The 21,504-nt window shown below is 31.9% G+C and overlaps 1 long non-coding RNA gene across 2 annotated transcripts; it reads right to left on the bottom strand.

Annotated features, from left to right (window-relative positions):
• Positions 1-423: 423 nt before the first annotated feature.
• LOC134267211 (uncharacterized) lies at positions 424-9,332 on the bottom strand. Of its 2 annotated transcripts, none has more exons than XR_009992112.1 (4): positions 9,158-9,332; positions 4,472-4,727; positions 3,183-3,304; positions 424-1,918 (listed from the first exon to the last, which is right to left on the bottom strand). It is a non-coding gene; the product is annotated as an uncharacterized LOC134267211 (long non-coding RNA). The 2 variants fall into 2 exon arrangements; XR_009992111.1 differs by having other exon boundaries at positions 429-1,918; positions 4,575-4,727.
• Between the last annotated feature and the right edge of the window lie 12,172 nt (positions 9,333-21,504).

Here is a 21,504-nt window from a genome sequence, read left to right as displayed (position 1 = left end):
GATAATCGTATTTGTGTTATATTCATGTTTTACGATATTCGGCGGAAATTCAATTATGAACTAGTACACCCCTACTAATGTTATTGTTATTTAAATTTACATCACGTGGTTTCTCTTGAACTAGTCAAAGGTCATTAGGTTCGCAGTAAAGGAGAACGTTCACACTTATAGTCTGTTTTCTATATATAACCCAGATCTTGACAAAAGAGTTACGAGCAATTCCTTTATAATACAGTTGTTTAGACCTGCAGGAAATTAAAGCTCCTCCCCCCCCCCCCCCCAAACAAACACAATTTCTTCTTTTTTTCTCCCATTTTCATACTTCTTTACCTTCAACCCATCTCTAGGGTTTAATAAATTTTCCAGAGCACTGATATTTTTATTGAAGGCATGGATGGTTCCAGGAATTCTTTGTCCACATGAGTGGTGGGGGTGGGGTTGTTACATACCAACACCCTTAGTCAGAATCATAAAACCATAAAAATGGGGGGGGGGGGTGTAAAAAAAATGTATGAAAAGACACACACAAATCTAATTTCCTAGTCATACCTAGAATGATTTGGCAAACTTCAAAGCCTTATTACCCTTTCAAATCTAGCTGACTGTTACATGTAGGTGTCACATGATCATGATCTTACACATACTTAGTATATCCCTGTCCCTAATGTCAAGTTGGACTAAAATGTTCACATTTCTTCACATTGTGCCTTTTTCATAGACCCAAAAGCATTTAAATAAATATCTAGAATATATACATGTACATGTAAGCTCTTTTTACACCCAGTTCCTTTTAACTGAGATCATACTTGAGAAAAGATCCAACAAGATGTTTTCTAAATATATGTTTTACCATATAAAATTTATTTCTGTATTTTAATCTCACTCTGTGAAATATTTTGAACCCCTAGCTGTATTAGCCAAACACTTCTGGCCACAGCTCCAATGAACAGGGTTCAATATATAATCATGTCATGATACAAAAATACTTTTTAACATTAGCACAGTTTATTTCAACATCATTAATAAAGAAAAGCAGATACTGAACACAATGAGGACATTTCTAAAACATATAAAATAAATTTATCTCTTTGCTTTTTGTAAAACAGTCATGCATATATCATTCAGATTTTTTTTTTTTTACATTGTGAACAAGGGAAATAACTCTTTGGCAAGATCAATTATGTGTACAGATATACATGTACATATTTTTTAAAATAGCCATTTCATTTGTTATATAAAGATGTACATGTACTAAAGACATTTACACTGCTTGAGTTAAAATCAGCAGAGTTCAAAACAAGACCTTTCCCACGGTCCAAAATTAAATTTATTACATTTGTTATTGTACATAGAATGCACTACAAATCTAAGGTTAAGGGAGACAGATCAATAAAAAGCAATATGAGCCGCAATTCAAACTTCATAAAAAATTGAAATGTTCATGTTAAATTAAAACATTTTTGGTGTAAAATTGTGGTTCATTACTACAGTATTTCAATGACAGTAAAAGAAAGGATTACAAACTTCTATTAATCATACATGTACTTACATTAGAAAGTCTTTTTAGGAAATTCTGATTGAAAAAAAATTACATCTTTTATCCTTCAAAAAATATTGATTCCTACATAATATCGTTACATTATATATCAAGCTTTATACAGTTTTGAAATAAGCCATTATACTTATATAGAACAAAATACTTAGTATTCATTGTCAACCAAATTGGATCAGTATCATTTCAACCACAGAATGAAATCATTCAAAATTGATCACCATCATTCTGGCCTCATTACATTTGCTTCTGCGAGCATCTGTTTCATTCGGCAACCGTTCTTTATTTTCCGTGTAAAAAATACAAGGTCTCAACTCCAATCTTAAGGCAGTGCTGATATGCTGTCATCTTTTATAAATGCATGATCTGGATTTGAAAAAAAAATCAAACATCAATTCAGAGATTATACATGTACATACTGCAGATTCCTTATTTTTTGTGAGTTCTTATTATTGCAAAATAGCTCTTAAAAACATCAAATCGCAAGAATATATATTTGTGAATGGGCGGTTAATAAGGAGAATGTGCATGGGTTTCAGTACCATAAAAATAAAAGTGAAACATTTTATTTTGCAAGTGAATATGCTACATGAAAAATTGCAATAATAAATTTCTTGTGTTTAATAAGGAATTTACAGCATATCACATCAGTCTGTTGTTGTATACATAAAATTGAGTAACTTTTAAAATAATCGCATAATAAATTGTGTAAAATGTACTCAGATTTATAATTGACTATAAGCCTATATGGACCATGATGCTCCTCTGAGACATGTCAATTGAAAGTAAAATACAACCATATTTTCATTAAACATGTTAAAAATGACATTCTACACATGAAAAGTGTGACTAATCCCTAGGTGAGGGTCAGTCAAAAAGAAGTCACAATATTAAGTCAGATTATATATCTGTGTAAAAAAAGAAATATCCAGCCAGTGTCAAATCAGAATATAGGGGTGGATACATTAATATTTTGTGAATTAATTTGTGCCATTTCTTGTCAGGAATTCCAGATTTTAATTCAAAAGCACTCATGTATCCACTCCTTTAAATGTGCAGATCTGAATCTGCAAAAAGACTGCTTATTAAGTTTTGCATGAATATGAGATTGTCATTGTGTCATTTAGTCTAACCATCCTCCTGAAAATATTTGCTTTCGATTGGTTTGGGACAAACATGAATGTACCTAACAAGAATCAGTTTTCAAAAGTACAATGTACATGTATAGTTCAAATTTGTTAATAGTAATATCAAATGCATCATTCTTGAAAAAAATTGCTGATCTCAATCAAAACCTAAATCTTCTTTGAAATTAGCCATCCTCCCATTTGAGATACAAATTCCAACATCCAATTTAAAAATACTGAACATCCTCCCCAATGTGACATATACATTTTCATATGTTCATTTTCGAATTAAATAAATAAGAAAAAGTGAAGCATTCTGCCAATTTATCTATCATTTCATACAATCAGCCTCTCAAAAAGATTTTAAAATTTCTTTTTGGACAATGTCAGTTAATGAAAGCATGTCAGTTAATGAAAGCATGTGTTGAACTTTTCTTAATATAATATGCAATATCATACCAAATTTTTGCATGCATGTTCAAAATCAAAATCAACAATTTTACCGTGATAACCCTGAGTCCAACATGTTCCATTTCAATGGTTCCTTTTCCTCATCCTTCAAGAGTTTTAAGGAGTTTCAATATCCACATCCACAAAGGTTTTAAACCTTCTTTGTCAAAAACACCTATAAATAGAGTGGAATATTAATGCATTTGAAATAGTGTGTATTATAATGTTAATTTCTTCTTTGATGTCAAGGAAGTTAAGAAGGTCATGTGTAAGAAATTTATCAATGAATATTGTCTACAAAATTTATGCGCGTACGGTTCACTGTTATATGTAGTTGTATAAAACATTCAGTATAATATAATAAATACAGCATGTAGTTGAGTGTACCATTGAAAATTTTCACCCATCGAAAACCATTGTCAACCTCCGCTGCACCTCGGTTGACAATGGTTTTCTTGGGGTGACAATTTTCAATGTTACACACAACTACATGCAATATTTATATACTGTCTCACTCATGAAATAAATTTTCCATATTCAACTACAAAACATTGAATATCCTCAATATACATGTGAACACTTAACTGTACTAAACAAGAGGCCCATGGGCCACATCGCTCACCTGTAGCTTTGACCATGCTGTTCTTTACCAAATTCCCCCACTGTAATACATATTGTGACCCAACCCTCCCACATTGGTCATAATTTGGACAATTTAAATCTACACTACACACGGATGCTTCCACACAAGTTTCAGCTTTTCTGGCCCAGTAGTTCTTGTGAAGAAGATTTTTAAAGTATTTTTCTATATCTTTCAATTTAAAACTTGTGTCCCCTATTGTGGCCTTGCCCTACCCCTGGGGGTCATGATTTGAACAATTTACATACACTACCTTAGGATGCTTCCACATAAATTTCAGTTTTTCTACGCCAGACAACAGGTATAACAGAAACTCAACTGTCAGTTTTTTGCTCAGGTGAGCTAAAATCTTTATCTCTTCTGTCGCCCTTTCTTTCGGGGCTTTGTACCCTATCCTCCAGGGCAATGATAACAAATCTATATCTGCTACATGTTTACATGTCAAGACAGCATTTATGTCTGGACTGTCCTTAGGAAGAAGGCATTGCATTTTCTTTAAAAAAAATTTTCTTATAACCTTTATTCCCTTGTTCAAAAATAATCAATTGTGTCAAGTTGGTTGAAAGTGGCCCAATGGAGAATGTAAAAAGTTTATATACAAAGATGACAACAAGGGCAACAATACTCACAATAAGTACACCAATATACAACAGACAAATTTTAATCAGAAACTCCCTTGAGCCTCTGGACCTAGGGACTTACACTTTTGACAAATCCTGCTTTGTGTGTATTTTGAAATTGCATCTGTACATGTTTTTATGTCTCAGTGGACAGTTTCTTGAAGTTCTTGAACAGATTTTCTTACTTGTTTGTGATCCTGACATCATCCTGTAGGTGATAGATTGTCCAAATCTCTTCAGCACTACTGTCTTTCAATATATTAGGGGTAAGATCATGATGATGGGCGACTGGCATACAGCATCAGAATACTGATGTGAAATAGCATTCCTGTAGAGACCTGAAAGTTAAGGTTCAATGTTAAAAGTTAATCAACAAGAAGACAAATGTTGTACAACATTTCATAAATGATAAAACCATTTAATTAATATCTTATAGTCAAGATCTAGTAATTACTGTCCTTTTGTTGCTACTAGATCTATCTTGATCAAATCAATGATATGATTCTGAATCATCTTTAATATAAACTTACTTTTCCCTCTTCTGTATGTAGAAAATGAAGAATTTTCATGGAAAAATTTGAAATCAATCATGTTAAAAGTAACCATGATCATGATGATACCTTTATTCAGTTTAATATCATTTTAAAGCAGAGTGAAGAAGATAATGAAAAATAAAGTTTTCTGAGAGATGGTTCAATGGCAATATCAATTTATTTCTTGGTCTGAGCTCCAACTGACTTACAGTCATACATCTGCATGATCTTCTTCATTTTTCATTGAACTGAATGCAGTTTAATACCGGTACATAATTATATATTACTGAGTTTACCTAAAAATTATATCCCAATACACCTTTAATTACCAAGCTACACTATCGTTGTAAAGAATCATTAACAGATTAAATTTATACCTAAAATTTTAGAATTCTGTAGCTTGCTTGCATATAAATTTGCATAAGAAAAGTCACATGTAAGATGCCAAAAGTAAATTCATCAATGTTCATTTGGTGTACATGTTTTTCATCATTATTAAAGATTAAATCTTTAAAATTTGTCTTTAAGCGAACTTGTCCCTCCAGTATATTGCTATAAAATAACTTTTAATACCCAATTTAAGCAAAGTTTACAAAACAAATTTTGCAAAATTAAATTGTATGTGTATTCGAACAGGATTTGAACATGTTAAATTAGTAATCAGTTGGCCATAATATTGTGCTATTCAGTGCTTTGCCAAAGATTATTTTTCCTCTTATTTACTAAATGTTCATGATGATAACTACAAGCACATACATTTATTTATCACAAAAATTATAAAACAGGTACACAGATTCAGATGGGGAGGTGGGGGTTTTAACACACGCACAAGAAAAGTTTTAGATATGATGCATATAGTTCTCATTGTTGTACACTCGATGTACACTGACAAAGTAAAATCAGAGTCAATTCTGTGTCAAAATAAGGTTATCTAATTGTTGAGGGATCTTTTTTGTGCCAGCATCTACTGTGATAAAGGACCTTGAGCAGTTTATACAGTCTCATCCGAAGGACCGGTCTCCAAGTCCCACAGTGGGATTCGAACTTGTGATATAAGGATTGACTCCTTGCCTCGCGACTTTAGAGCAGACACTCTAACACTGCGTCAAGCAGGGATTTGGGGCGAAAAAATGCAATGAAGCTGAATTCCCCTGGAAAAATAAACCTATAAACTAAGATTATGCCTGAAGCAGAATTATGCCTACTTGAAAGTCCTTATTATCATATTATAATATTGTGACTTAAAATGCTGTACAGCCAAGAAAAGCAATTGAAAGTTGACTTACATATTGTAAATCAGGCCAAAAAAAATAATAGTCTTGTTTCCTGCTACCAGCCAGAAAAAATGGGGTAGGTAGGTAGGAAAATTATTTTATTTTTTAATTTCATTTTATTTTTTCCAATGGTATATTTTTGGATATGAACTACTACAAAACAAAATTGAACATGTCAAAGCTTAGATAGCTAAGGTCAATATCATCTTTAAAAATAAAATTCCATATCTTTGGATGCACAATTCAAGTGGAATTGTACGAAAGTCCATATTTTAAACATATGTTTCATGAAATACAACTTGACTGAAAATATATAAATTTTTTCACTTTTGAAACATGAAATTTCTAAAATTTTAATTTTTTCCCCAAAAGCTAAAAAAACTTTAAGGTCGATGCAAAAAAATTGGGTAGGTCGGGTAGCAGGAAACAGGACTATTTTTTATTTTGGCCTCATATTGATTTACAATATGTGTAATGCTGACTGACGTTTAATTTAATTTTCATACGAATTGTTAGTCCATTATTTATACACTGAATTGATGACAGATTTTTCCGTTATTTCACGATCATGACAATTAAGGAGCACAAGGTGGCTGTGACCAGTCGACAGGGGATGCTCACTCCTCCGTGGCACCTGATCCCACCTCTGATGTTTTGGAGGTCTGTGTTTGTTCTGCTCTTATTTTGTGTTGTTCTATGGACTTTGATATTGAATACTGTGCTCATTATCTCCATATTCTATTTTTTTAAGATAAGCTAAATTAGTCTTTTATATCGTGACTGTAAGAGATATTTTATTTCGATAATGATCAATCATTTTAGTCATTAACATCTAAAAATATTATAAAAATATATGAGAATTTATTAAAGCAATTATATTTCTTTGCATAAGGGACACTGACACACACCATCATGAGAGTGAAATAGTTATGTTTATAAGAATTTGTCAGACTTTTTGAAATATTTTAACACTCTAGGCATGATAATGAATCAATCAAATTACTTACTAGTACCATTCATGTGCTCAGTACTCTGTACTTTACAGTTTAAGTGTCTGTATGTCATCTAAGATTGTGATCAAGGAAATTTAAATAATCTTCAGGGTCGATAACAAACAATTTCTATTTGTACAATCAAATTAACCAGGATACTGAATCAGTCTTTAAAATTCATACAGTCAACATCATGTAGAAACATGGGCATAGTCTGAAATAAGCTTAATTAAGTCATGCACTTAAATGTTACAAAATGTTTTCATTTATTCATCTAATCTATTTTTATCAATTACTCCTTGGTGCAAGAGTTGAGATCGGGAGACAGAGAGAGACCTGTAAAAAAGTTAGTTCAGTAGTTGTTTATAACAGTGGCAGATCTAGAGGGGGAGAGGGGTTACGGGGGCTGCAATGAAATCCAGTCAAAGTATCCCCTAATTAAACCGTCCCCGTCAAAGCGTCCGCTGATTTTGGGGAGCTTTGACCAAAACCAAGGGATGCTTTGACCATTTCTTGGGGACAGTAAAGATTGTTTATAATAAGATATAAATATATTTTTTTCTGTAAAAATATGTAAGGGGGGGGGGGGCGCTCTGACTAAAATCAGGTCATACTTTGACCAATATCAGGGGGCCCTTTGACTAAAATTAGTGGACACTTTGACTGGGACGTTTTTATTAGGGGGCGCTTTGATTGGCTCCCGCTGCACTCCCTCCCCCCTTTTGATTTGCAAAATAAGAGAGCTCGAGAGAAAGACCCAAATTTCTACAGTGTATTAATGTGTTCTTATTATAGAAAAATGTCATTGAACATGTTGAAAGGCTAACGTTGTAAATTTGTAATATATAAAGAAATTTGGTTGTGATAACAAAATGAAACCCTACTTCTTCACATAATAGGATTTACAGGTTCAGAGATTTATTTTTCACTTTTTCAAAAAATTTCAGGTAATCTATAGGTACAAGCAGGGGCTGACAAATAGATTTTTAAGGCACTTGTCCAAGGGCAAGTACATGGTCAAAATTGACTTGCCCTACCTGAATTTTTGCTTGCCCTACCATTAACCAATTCTGTATTTTTAAATCTTTCAAAAAAAGAGGAAGACAAATGCTGAGTAAATCATGCAAGCCCCTATGCCCAGCTTTAAATTTTTGGCCTTCAAATAATTTCTATTTTTGATAAGTCACTTGCCCAGGGGCAAGTGGTTGATAAAATTTTACTTGCCCACCCCTAAAATTCACTAGCCCCGGGCATCAGGCAATGGGATTTGTCATCCCCTGTACAAGTATTTTTTTTCACAGGTTGATCCACCTACCATTTTTAAAAACTATACTCCACCCTGTATCCTACTGAGTTTTTTAACTACATGTACATGTTTATGTAAAATGTAAGTTATATAAACTCTTTTCCTCTTTACCCCCCCCCCCCCCCTTGAAAAATTTCTAGATCCGCGCCTGAATATTATCACCAGCTGATCACTTGAGTGTTGTTTACATTGTCATTTACCATTTCTAATCTTTTGAATGTCACATTCATTCTATATTCATTTATTTAAGCACTTCCACGTTTATTACATGTATATTGCATGTAAGTAACTAAGAAATTGTGTATCTGTTATTGTAAGAAGTAAAACAGACTATAACATTTTCTGCACATTGAATAATTTTCACCTCTTTTAATACTGGGGTGAAATATTTCACAACACCAAGAACAACATAAATAAATTAGTATAATAATTTAAAAACACTGACAAGCCCGTTATATTTTTATAGCACCAAAAGATTTTTATTTTTCCAACCACGTGGAGGCATGTAAACAAAGGACGATAACTCTAAATGTACCTGATTTAATGTTTCTCGTTTCATGTGTTTGAGGTAATAGAATTCGAGAAATAAAGACTAATTGAATCAAATTTTATGTGCAAAAAATGTTCCAGTGAATGAAGGCAAATAAAATGAACTTTACTTACATTAAATGCATAAATCCCAAAACACACATCTACTTCCTGTCTAAATCTTACAGGAACTGGTGCAGATCTCGCACGGTCTCGAGGCTGGTCTCGTTAGAGGTCAAATCGACCACTCGGATGTTACGCTACACTTAACAGCGATAAAGAATATCATCCGAACACATTAGTAGGGGTGTAGTAAATGGAAGTTTGATTTAGCGTATCTTATAAAATTCTTCTTTATTTGTATATGTACAAGACATTTAGCGCTGTACTTGAATTAGCAGAACTTGCTTTCCACCAAAGCGCTAAAAAGAATAAACATACAAATGGAATACCTCTACAGAGCGTATATATTGGTGAATGTGAGTAAAGAGCTTAGTAAAACTAAATTAAATCGAGTCATGGAGTGTTTAATTTGCGTTGTTACAATACAAATTTTATCCCTCCTATGACATTTTTAATCTGTGTAAAGAGAATGAATCTATAAAATAATAATTTTGTTTTCATATGCAACAGAATTTGTCCAAATTTTGTATGCGAAAAGAAGAAAAAACACTTGTTGGGGTCTTCAACTTTATATTTATAAATATCGACCACCTATTGTCATTTAACAATGGTACAAGTAATTTTATTCTTATGTCGCTAAAACATCCCGGTGAGACAAATTTGTTTGATATTTGAATATTTTACTTGAAAAGGACATTAATGGTAATCTAACAAGCAATGCAAGCTCTATGATAAATGTGAAGAATTATTTGTATTTCTTTAAGAAGCAATGTATATTCTGCGTACGGGGTTTATATCTCTCAGCTGATTCGATGCGCAAGATCTTGCTCCACGTATGAACATTCTCTACAACGAGGTAAACAAGCTAATTCAGAGAATTTGTGTCCCCCGCTAAGGGAAAAAGTAAACCATGCACAGTTCGGGGGAGGGGGTCAGATCCCCCTCAGTGAATTTGTAAAATTATTAAATGTATACATGTATACTTAAGTAAATAAAATATGCTAATATGGATATAAAGATGTGATTGCTTATTCTTTATTATGTGTATAGAAGATTCTTTTTGTATGGAATATTTATCACACGATAATGATGATTTTATGAGTTTGTACAAGCCAGACCTCATAAATTTTTCATTTCACGTGCTGAATACTATCATTTAGTAAACAAAAGTATTCCGGAAAAAAAAATGAAAATGGAACGCCCAAGATTCGAACCAGGGACTTCTCACATGAGAAGCGAGAGATATACCACCAGACCACGAAACCGCTCTCAACTGACAAAAACTATATGCAAACATGAAGTCACATACATATATATTATTCAGATTCAATATCGTCAAAATTTTACACAATGCTCTCCTCCTGTCCCTATGCTAAAAATAGCGACATGTAATACGATAAATTATAATAAAACAAACGGGGCGGGACACTTTGAGAGGGGTGAGAGAGGTCTAAGGGAGTTTGGTATAACATTACATTGCAAAAGCTCAAAATCGTCTTGAAATATCGCCCGGAAACGATAGTGTTACACAGAGACAAAAATGTATAAAGAACTATTTGCTGTATTTTGCATATCTTTGCCCCCCCCCTCCCCCCCGGGCCCCCAAAAGTCAATTTTTTTTTTTTAAAATGTGCTAAGTTCTATGAATTGTAAGAGAAATATAAATTAACAAAACACATTGTTGTTTCAATGTAGTTTAATTACAGTTTTTGTTTTTATGACGTCACAAACTAGTCCTATTTTTTATAATTTGTTTTAGAAAAAGGACTAAATGGACAAAATTTCAACAGTTTTGGCTTATAAAAATTGACGCAAATTTGTTCAGGAACAATATTTACATATTTTATTGATATTATCATTCTACATATTATATGCAAATATGGAGCCTGATCAGACCTGAGCTCGGTGTTTTTTAATCAAAATACCGTTGTAAAATATACATTTTTCTGTAGAAATCATGGAAATTTTAAATTTATGTCATGTTCATGACGTCATTTCAAACATATGACGCCATTGCTTATGAAAATATTCAGCGCTTTGAACTCAGCATGTATCCCCCTGTTTAAGAACATAATTAAATATTTCTCCGTTAAAGTTTATTTGGGGGGGGGGGGTTCGAATATTAGTTATTACCGAATAAAGTTCTTTACGACCTTGAACTCTGACATTTTGACCTCAAAATCTATAGGGATCTTCCTTAGGCCACAGGGAGTTGTTATGTAAAATTTAATTGCAAAAGCTCTCGAGATATCGCGCGTAAACGAAAGTGTTATAACAGAGAATGTGCGAGTTTATGACCTTGACCCTTTAACCTTTTGACCTCAAAATCAACAGGCTTCTTCTTTAGTCCATAGGGAGTTGCTATGCAAAATTTCATTGCGAAAGCTTACATGGTTCTCGAAATATCGTGTGGAAACGAAAGCGTTACAGACAGACAGAAAGACGGACAGAGGGATGGACCGACAAACCCAAATTAATATTCCCCACTTTTCAAGCAGGGGACAATTATTGACTATCAAGTTAATGAAACAAGAATAGCAACAGTCTCCTTTAAAATCATAATTTTGTAAGTTCTATAGTCGATATAACTCATGACCTTGTTTGTAAATACAGTTTATCATTGAGTCAAATACTGACTTACGTTTTTCTTGTTTGTCCATTATTTATTCATTGACGACGGGATTTCTTATTTCCCGATCATGACATGGAGCCCACGACGGATGTAAACGGTTGGCTGGCAGAGGATGCTCACTCCTCCATGGCACCTGATCCCACCTGATCCCACCTTTGATGTTTAGGAGGTTCATGTTTGTTCTACTTCTATTCCTTATCTTTTATGGACATATATTGCTAACTTACAACAATATTTCAAACACAGAAGAAACAATTGTAAATATAATACAGTAGCATAAGACTACACAAATAAATTGTTATAATCACAGAAGACAGTTTTGTAATATCATCGTGTTTGTTTTCATGATTCATTATTTGACTGCAGTTTATTAGAAATTGTCATGCTTACGGAGGTTTTGATTTAGCACATGCTAAGATGCATTTGCATATCACTTTGTAAAAAGGGAATTCCTGAAAATCAAATTCCAGTGTTTAATACTTTGAACATTCAATTTCAAGTTCATCAAAGTGAGTTAAACACCCTACTTATCTTCAAATGAATCCTTACAAACATAATACATTGCTGGTCAAGCAAATGCACTACCATTCACCTATCTTAACTATCTGTTTTGGAGGGGTGAAAATCGTCAATGCTTTTCTCAACTACATGCAATATAATAATTTATTAAATGTTTTATAAAATACAAATTACAGTAAACCCTGAGCACATAAATTCTGTATAGTCAACATTTTATCGAATATCACCGGTCGTCAAGCAATGTTGACTGTTGCTACACTAGTATACAATTATAGCCTTTTGATGAGGTCAATCCCTCGATATATAGACCTTAGTGAAAGCATATCGACCGAGCACGAAGTGCGAGGTCGATATGCTTTTCGCTAAGGTCTATATATCGTGGGATTGTACCGAATCAAAAGGCTACAATTGTTTTATTATTGTTTATTAGATAATGAAATGTTCTTAAAATCCTTCTTTCTAATACTCAGTACCTTCTCATACAAGGCATTGTTATGTCATTGAATTAAGACGTCACAGTAATGAAATACAGCTGCAGTATCTATTTTTAGAAACATCCAGTCTATAAAGACTATTGTGAGGTCAACACTATTGCTGCTTCACAGAAGAACGTTTCCAATTTTACAAACAGCAGGTTTGTAAATTTTTAAAATAGAAACATCCAGCCTGTAACACTTTTTATACTTGATCATGTGATCCAGTTTTAGCCATTCAGATAGTTGGAATAATAAAGAGAAATTATTAAGAGTGTTATCTCTTTATTCAGCGGGTAATAATGTTTTTTTTAACTTCTATTTTTCAATGAAACAGAATTAATCAAAACAATGTATGGTTTTAATACATACATTGCCCAGAGATCTGCTTTAATATAAAAATGATGTAAAAAATGAAAAAAAATATTTGCTGAATCATTGAAATTTATTGCAAGAGAATAACGCAAATCATTTTTCTCACATGAATTTCTAAATGCTTATAGTGTCGTCGGGAAAATGTGCATTTTCCCGTATTTTCTTAAATAGTTACAGAAGACAGCAATTTTCAATTAAATTTATCATCATATTATATTGTTCACAGGCTGTGCCCAAAACGATTTTGAAAAATTCTATATTTTTTTTATTGAATTTTACACAGCATACCCGAAAATTAAAGTGGGCGACAGCTGTGGATACCATTTTTTGAAGGGAAATTAGCCTTGAAATGGACATTTTGAGAGGTTTTTGTTGTTTAAAAGGAGAAAGGCTTCAAATCAATGACGTCTTATTCCAGGAATGTACTCCTTTATGTCATATTCTTTCCTGATTCATCACAGTCTTTAAATCGACTTATATTTGAGCCAGTTTCAATACTTTTTTAAAATGTTGGATTTTTAGGGCACAATAAAGCTAAAACCAAACCTTCTTCTTTACATGAAAGTTTAATTTAGCAAATTGTTGGCGTAATGTTAATCAGACATTAAATCACAAAAACTTCATAGATCTTTTAGAATCTCTTGAAAATCATTACTAAGCCAATCTAATTCAGTATATGGTATGGGTTTTAATAAATACTTTGGATTGATTGATTGTATGTTGTTTAACGTCTCTCTTGAGAATTTTTCACTCACATGGAGAGAAAAATAGTTAGAAAGTAAGACTAACAAATTTTATTTTCCAAAACATCTAAATGAAGAAAAAAATCACTATATTGTGATTGTCTTACTAATGTTTATTAGATATACCTTTTTGTAGATAAAGTGGTAAAGGTCATATTTTTCTGATTTACACAAATGTCCAAAACATACTTTTATTAAATCGTTGCTGTGACGTCATGACTTGGTTTTTGCAGTCTACAAATGTACCTTTAGGTCCGATAATAGTGATTACCAGTCCGATAATACATTATCGGCTTGGTTGGACATTTACTGGAACACACAATGTATATTTGTTTGTAAGGATTCTTATGGAGTTTCGGAATCCAATATATATAAAGTAGTTAAAATTCATTTTGGCTCTATTGAATAATACAAATATTCAAAACTGACATAATGTGAAGAATTTCTTCCTTAGAAAAGGGCGTACGAATATAAGTAGGATTACCACTTGTAGAATTCCAGAATACAATTTATATAATGAGTTCCACAAACGAAGACAATGTTGTTACCCGCTTTGTCGGCAGGGACCAGTACCTACTGATGATGTAATCTATCTATAGTCTGTCCCACGACCGGAACGTGACTACTTTTTGCAAAATATTTCAAAATGAATAAATACCTTGGCTTTCTACCTATGTCCGATCGGTAGATAGATTTTTTTTCAAACTTTCTGCATTTATCCGAACCCTCGGGGTCAACCAGTGTAAACATACGGCGGCAAATTCAAAGTCTACGGGGATTTAACATTGTCAAAATGACCACCGCTTCGGAAGGGGATTATACATTGTTCGTTATTTTCCGTACATTGCCGTCAGTAAGAAAATGACGTCACACGTTCGGGAGTACTCTATGGTTGTAGACGTGTGAATAACCTATAACGCCAAAGACTACCAGGTATATATCTGTATTGCAAGAAATTACGTCTTCAACAAAACTTTCATACCCAGACTGAGAACGACGGGATCAAAGATTCATAAAAGGGTTATACACTGCATAAAGCAAAGAAGTATGACTCAATTTATATATAACAGCGTAAGGCTTGGATAAATTGCAATCTTCACCTTGCTATATAAAAAAATCGAGTCAAGGCTATCTCAGCAAATTTAGCTTAAGTGAAATGACGGCTTTTGTATAATTAGTTAACTACAGTAGTATTCAGATTTCAAAACAATGCTGCCTTACCTTAACGTTTTTCCCTAGCTCTTCATATAAATCCAACCCCTTATAGTTTGTTGTAAACTGTAACACACCGTCAAAATAAGCATTATATCGTTTCTACGTAAACAAGTGATGTCCTAAAATACATGCACATGCCACAGATTTCCTGACTTTGTTAATTTTTTTTTTTAATTTATTTTTTTTTGAACACAATTCATTTCATACAGTATATTCATAATTAGTCATTGTGACATAATTGTGTATTTTTACATATAGAGGGCGGTAGAGAGAGGGAGAAAGAGAGAGGAGGTGGGGGGGGGGGAAAGAAGGGGAGCGGGAAAAGAGTGAGAGTAAAGAGAATCACAAAAAGAGTTGGTTCCACCTGTTCCAATGATTGTCAAATTTTTCTTTTTCTCCGTTTTTATATGATATATATTTTTGTGTTTGGTAAAATTGATTTAAGTGTGATATTGCAGAGTGCACATTTAGAGGTTTTTCAGTACATCTAGAAGTATAAATATAAAATTATAGCCATAAATCTATGATATTCGCTAATTCATTATTTTTTCCTTTAATGCCTAAAATAATTTTTTTTGGTTATGGGCAACTGGAGATTTCTCTGTTGAAGATGATATTCAAAATTTTCAAGGAATAATCGTACAAAATCACATTCCCTTAGGATATGTACAATTGTCTCTACTTCTCTTTGACAAATATTACACTGCTTAGAATCTACCTTTCTGATTTTGAATAAAAATGAATTAGTTGTAAATATTTTATTTAGAATTCTGTACTGAAACCACTGGAGTTTACAGTGTTTTGTAATTTAAAATGGTAATTTATGGATTATGTTGGATTCCTTGTTATCTAATTCAAATAGTTTAATCTATTTCTCAAAACCAGCTGTCATAGAAGAGTTTTGATTTAATATTTCATAGCATTTTTTGATGTTTTTTTACATTTTGATACCAGATAACAATTAGATGTAATAAGACGATTTTATGATTTTTGTAGATTTTTCTCAAAATTACTCCTCTTTATCCAAGCTTAAACTGCATGGATTAAACTAGAATATTCTAAAAAATTATCTTTACATCTGGATAAGTATTGCAAAAGCATTCATAGCTATAGAAAGTACCATCTACTCCAATGAAATAATTGATATAACTGATATTATTGTCAATTTTTTTTACTATAAAAGGTTGTCCCTCCAATATGGATATTAGGGTTGTAAAACAATGGACAGTCCATATTTACCTCAGAATTACTACAAATTTTATTCAAATCAATCCAGAATTTCTTTTAAATTTTTTTTATAAGTTGAGTGATGTATTAAATTCCACAGGATGTAAATTTATACATGTTCATGTTCTTAATGAAATTTTCCCACCATTTATTTGTATAAACCAGATGTCTAATCCAAAATAATTTCAATGAAGCAATGAAAGAATATCAATTTATCATTTTCAGTCCTCTATCTTCGTAGCTTTTAACAATGACATATTTCTTAACTCTGTGTGTTGTGTTATTCCATAAGAATGAAAAAAAAAAAAGTTTTTTTCTAATTCTTACAATAAAAATTAGATGGATTTGGGATTGACATAAGTAAATGATTTAATATCGTTAAAGCCAAAGTCTTTATCAGAGTAATTTTTCCTACTGGTGTTAAAAACATTTTTCCCCATTGACTCAGAATGGATTTTATTTTCACTAGCTTTGTTTGGTAACTTATTTCAGGCACTTTTTCCAAGTCAACATCCCAATTTATTCTTAACAAAGTAAACCTAGCTGTTCCCCAATTAAGTTGGTAATTTGAGATTTAAACCTCATCACTGTATTTTTTTTTTTATCCATTCCACACAGTGTGTGTTTTTGAGTAATTAATACATAGTCCAGACATATCCGAAAAAGTGTTCAAGGTTTTCAGTGTTTCTAAAAGAGACTCTTCACTTCCATCAAGAATAAGAGAAGTATCATCCGCCAGTTGAGATATCTTTTTTTCCCTACATTTCCAATGGTAATACCTTTTATTTTTTATTATTCCTAATTTGTATAGCTTAAATCTCAGCGCACATCAGAAAAATATATGGAGACATAGGGTCTCCTTGTCTGCATCCCCTTTGCGTAATAGACATAATATCATTCCTGTAACCATAGTTTATAGATCCTACAACAAAATGCCCAATATATTTCCAAAACATTTTTAAAAAACTCTGTGGAAAAACCATCTGATCCTGGAGATTTGTTAGCCTTCATATTATAAAGAGTATTATACTGACTTTGTTATACATCCAACGCTTTAAACACATAAATCATTTGTTCATATTCTATTTTAAATCCCAGTGCAAAACAACATTTGTTGTCTGCATCAAACTATTTCACCAATGAATTTTGACCTTGCCCTTCCAAAACTTCCTGTAATATCAGTGTTAGGTAAATCCAGACCCAGGATATACAATTTTCTTCACCACAAATGTTAAAGAATACCAAAAATTAAAATATTTCTATACACATTTTTAAAAAGTTTTCTATAAGTTGAGTGATGTATTAAATTCCACAGGATGTAAATTCATACATGTTCATATTCTTTATGAAATTTTCCCACCCTTTATTTGTAAAAACCAGGGGCTCGTAACATAAAGCTTGCTAAGTTTTTGACTTAAGTAGGGTAATAAGTACGTTTTAGGCACAATCTTAGGACCTGCCTAAGTACTACTTAAGTATGTCTTAAACCGTAACATAATGCGAACTTAGGGAGGTCTAAGCTAAGTCAAACTTATGTCCAAAATATTTCTTATGAATCACCCTATATTTTTTTTTCATTTTATTCAGATATATTGATACAAAATGACTCGGTTACGTTTTAATTAGATAAATATATAAGTTAACGTCCTTACCTTAGATTTTGTATTAAAGATATAATTTTGTTATAAATACACTGCATATTTGATTAAGAAAAAAATACTGAGCGGTCACAAAAGCGATAATTTGTGGTTCATTGTAAATGTATAACTATTGTTTATCCCTCAAAGCTGCGATGTTTTCAGTTACCATATATTGTTCTTTTGTTTTGACAAATGTTCACCTGCTTTGTTCTCGTAGACATGTCAAGATATCCTAACGTTTGTCTACTTGAAATTAAAGCTCTAAAAAAAGTACAAAACATTTTGAATATATTTTCAAAGTCAACATACAGACTAATGCTGTGTTCAATTTAATAATAATGATTAGTGGATTAGTGTTTATAACCGATCTAGGTAGGTTCCACTAATTTCAGACGTATTCCTAAAATTTTAATTTTGTACCGCTATTTACATGTACAGTGTCTTGAGAGTAATAGTGGAATCATTGATAAGTAACCACCTCCTCCTCCCCTCCCCCCCGACGGAAAAAATCTCATAATAGTATTTAATAGGAATAATTATTTTCTTTAATGCATAATATGCATAGAGGAATGCTTTAACACCGAAAGTCAACATAAAATAGTTCTAAATAGATATATAAGAAAGTTAAGATATACTTAATATTAAGTCACCTCTACCGGCCGCCTAAGTTTTGCTAAGATTGCCAAATCTTAGCACGCGTCTAGTTCGGGTCTTAAGTTTTGGACTGTACTTAAGTCCTACTTAAGCATGGCCTTAAACTTAAATACCCTATATGTTACAACCCCCAGATGTCTAATCCAAAATAATTTCAATGAAGCAATGAAAGAATATAAATTTATCATTTTCAGTCCTCCATCTTCGTAGCTTTTAACAATGACATCTTTCTTCACTCTGTGTGTTGAGTTATTCCATAAGAATGAAAAAAAGTTTTTTTTCTAATTCTTTACAATAAACATTAGATGGATTTGGGATTGACATTAGTAAATGATTTGATATTGGTAAAGCCAAAGTCTTTATAACAATAATTTTTCCTATTGGTGTTAAACAATACATAACTGTGTTAAACCATAAGTACCTGCAGATATATTTTATAAGGTATGATATAATGCAAATGTCTTGAGTTTCGTTTTCAGTCCCAACAATTTTTTTCTTAAGTATTTGTAAATTTTCAAAGTATGTTTATTCATTGAATTCCCTAATACACAAACATGTATATTCCTAATTCACCTATATCATACAGTCCCTGAAACGTTCTACTTTCCCATTTTTCCGTTCGCTCACCGTTCGTTCACCGTTCGTTCAGCGTGCGTTCACTGTTCGTTCAGCGTGCGTTCACCGTTCGCTCTTCGTTCACAGAATTGCGTTCACCGTTCACCGTGCGCTCGCGTTCACCGTTCACAAAACGTTCACAGTTCGCTCTTCGTTCCGTTTACTTTGCGTTCACCTTGCGTTCACCGTTCACTTATCGTTCAGTCTTCATTGTCATTCGGAACTCCGAAGTGAAAGGACTTATCTTTTTGATGGTAAGGATTAACATGTTTTTTAATTAAATAACTTAGATATCGTGTTTGAAGAATGATTATTTCATTGCAAAAATTATCTATGATATTTATATTTCTATTACTATAACTCAGCTATTACTTATTTCATGAATTTTCCCTGGAAAATAATTAATACATTAAGAACCTAAATGTACGTAGAACGATACTAAAATATTAAATTAAAAAAAGGGCAATGTACAAATGCTTCACGCAAGGTATCAATTTGATGTTATTTTAAAGAGGACAAATTATTAATGGATGTATAATTATTAATCCAAGTCTTTTCAATTCAAAAAAGGGCAATGTACAAATGCTTCACGCACGGCATCAACTTGATGTAATTTTAAAGAGGACAAATTATTAATGGATGTATAATAATTAATTCAAGTCTTTTACAGGACAAGAATACGTAAAAAAAATATGGGATGGGAGAGGACTACCTAAGTTGTTAGAACTTGTGTCCGATCCCTTTGACATTTTGTCAATAAAATATGTTCAAAACAACAAAAAAATATTTCTACAGTAACACCTATTTAAACTACATGTAGGTTTGGGATTTATGAACAGTACTGCAAATATTCAATTTATTAAATGTCTTTAGAGCTAATTAAATTTATGGTGTGGTTTTAAATTTTAGAAAAGACCAACTGTTTGAAATAGTATATTATTTGAGAAGAAAAATTCCTTCCTTCACTGTACCTCAACATATGTTTAAAAATATCTTTGTTGCTATTCAGTATAATTAAGACCCCCCCCCCCCCCGTTGCCTTTTCTCCCGAAATAAAATTCTTTTTGAGTTTTTTTTCAGTATATTTTAATTTATATTTAAAATCTATTGTAACACAAGAAAATCAGTTTTAAAAACAACATCAAACAGTCATTAAACAATAGAATTAGTATAAACTTGTGCCGACAGTAGTATTTTAAATTGGCAGGGAATATGTTTCACATTCAATTTAAAACTTAATCCTTCCAAGTATATATTCGAATTATTTTTTTTAATGCAGGAATGCAAAAATCAGATCTAGAAATGATAGGGAAAATATTGAAATTTCTTGGAATACTAAGTGACTCTTTCACACCTCCACTGTGTCGAATTATTTTGATTGACAGCACAAGCACGCTATTACAAATGTAGCACGGACTTCCTGTGAACTGTGTGAACTTGATGATGGAAAATAAAAGCCAATGATTACTGTCAAATGGATTTGTTAATCTAAAAAAAAAGATTACATTTATTGCTTGGAATATTTAGGAAAAATAATTAGAATTTTTATTCGATACAACATATATCTGTGAATCGAGGGGGTTATCTTTCTCTCTCACTCTCTCTCTCTCTCTCTCGTACATTTCTATGTTCAATAAAAACTATGACAATACATTACTTATTTAGTTTTGAAAATTTTATCTACACATGTATTACAAATAATTTGAATGCCTCTTTCCAACATCTTAACCGAGTATAATCACGGCCGGGAAATGTCTACAGATACATCAAGAAGTTAGCTAAAATAATCGTTATAAAAGAATAAAAAGGCACATAAATATAGAATATTTTGCAGTAGAATTTAAATAAAAAGAGAATTTTTATGCAGTACGATAACAGGTGATTAAACCATGTTATTAAAATATCGATTTAAACATAGGTGTGTGCAGAAAAAAAAATGTTTTTATTAATTAATTTATTAATTAATTAATTTATTTATTTATTTATCTTTCTATTGTTTATCTCAGTATTAGTTTTATCTTCTAAAGTCCACATTATTTCATTAGTTAAAAGAATAAGCATAATTATTCACTATATAAGATTAATTTATTTTATAACTACACGTGGTAACAAATACACGTTTGACGGCGATTAAAATCATGTTATTGAAATATCGATTTATATATGTGTATAATTTTTTTTTATTTATTTATTTATTGATCTATTTATTTCTCTTTTGTTTGTCTATTGTTTATTTATATTTATTTTTAACATTTGAATTATAGAA

This window comes from Saccostrea cucullata, unplaced genomic scaffold (assembly GCF_032062105.1).
Source record: "Saccostrea cucullata isolate Sc308-1 unplaced genomic scaffold, CSIRO_AGI_Scuc_v1 ctg989, whole genome shotgun sequence".
In the NCBI taxonomy this organism is placed as follows: Eukaryota; Metazoa; Mollusca; class Bivalvia; order Ostreida; family Ostreidae; genus Saccostrea; species Saccostrea cuccullata.
The sequence above is the reverse complement of the archived record's forward strand: the minus strand, read 5'-3'. Positions and strand labels throughout refer to the sequence as shown.